Here is a 529-nt window from a genome sequence, read left to right as displayed (position 1 = left end):
AAAAAAAAAAAAAGCAGCAAGTGACAAGAAATGGAGTGACTGAAGGAACATGATGGTCTTTCAGCCCATTTTAAAGAATCTGCCGTTTATTCTAGGTGAGATAGAAAATCACCGAAATGGCTGGAGCAACAGGATGATAACAATTATTAAATTGTATAAATATCACTTCTACTCTAGGGAAAATGAATGAAATGTTGGGGAAAATAACATTAGAGAGAGCAGTTTGAAGGCTCTGGCAATAAGCAAGGAGAGAAAGTTGAGTAGAGGAGGTGAAGGTGGCAATATATTTGGAAGGTGGAGCTGACACGGAAGTGCTATAGATTGGATGGGAGGTGGGGAAGAACAAGACCTTAATAATATCTACTTTACCCATAAGCCATTTATCCCTTAGTAACTCTTTCTCAGTCAGACTTTTATTGTCTGAACCATGACTCATTTCAACCAAAAGTGTATTAGGAACAAAAAGAGTACAAATTGGAAATGTAACCAGTTCCTCTGTATTCTGTTTTCTTCACCCTACAATTAATCC

Source organism: Condylura cristata, unplaced genomic scaffold (assembly GCF_000260355.1).
Source record: "Condylura cristata isolate star-nosed mole 26May11 unplaced genomic scaffold, ConCri1.0 scaffold00010, whole genome shotgun sequence".
Classification (NCBI taxonomy): Eukaryota; Metazoa; Chordata; class Mammalia; order Eulipotyphla; family Talpidae; genus Condylura; species Condylura cristata.
The sequence above is the reverse complement of the archived record's forward strand: the minus strand, read 5'-3'. Positions refer to the sequence as shown.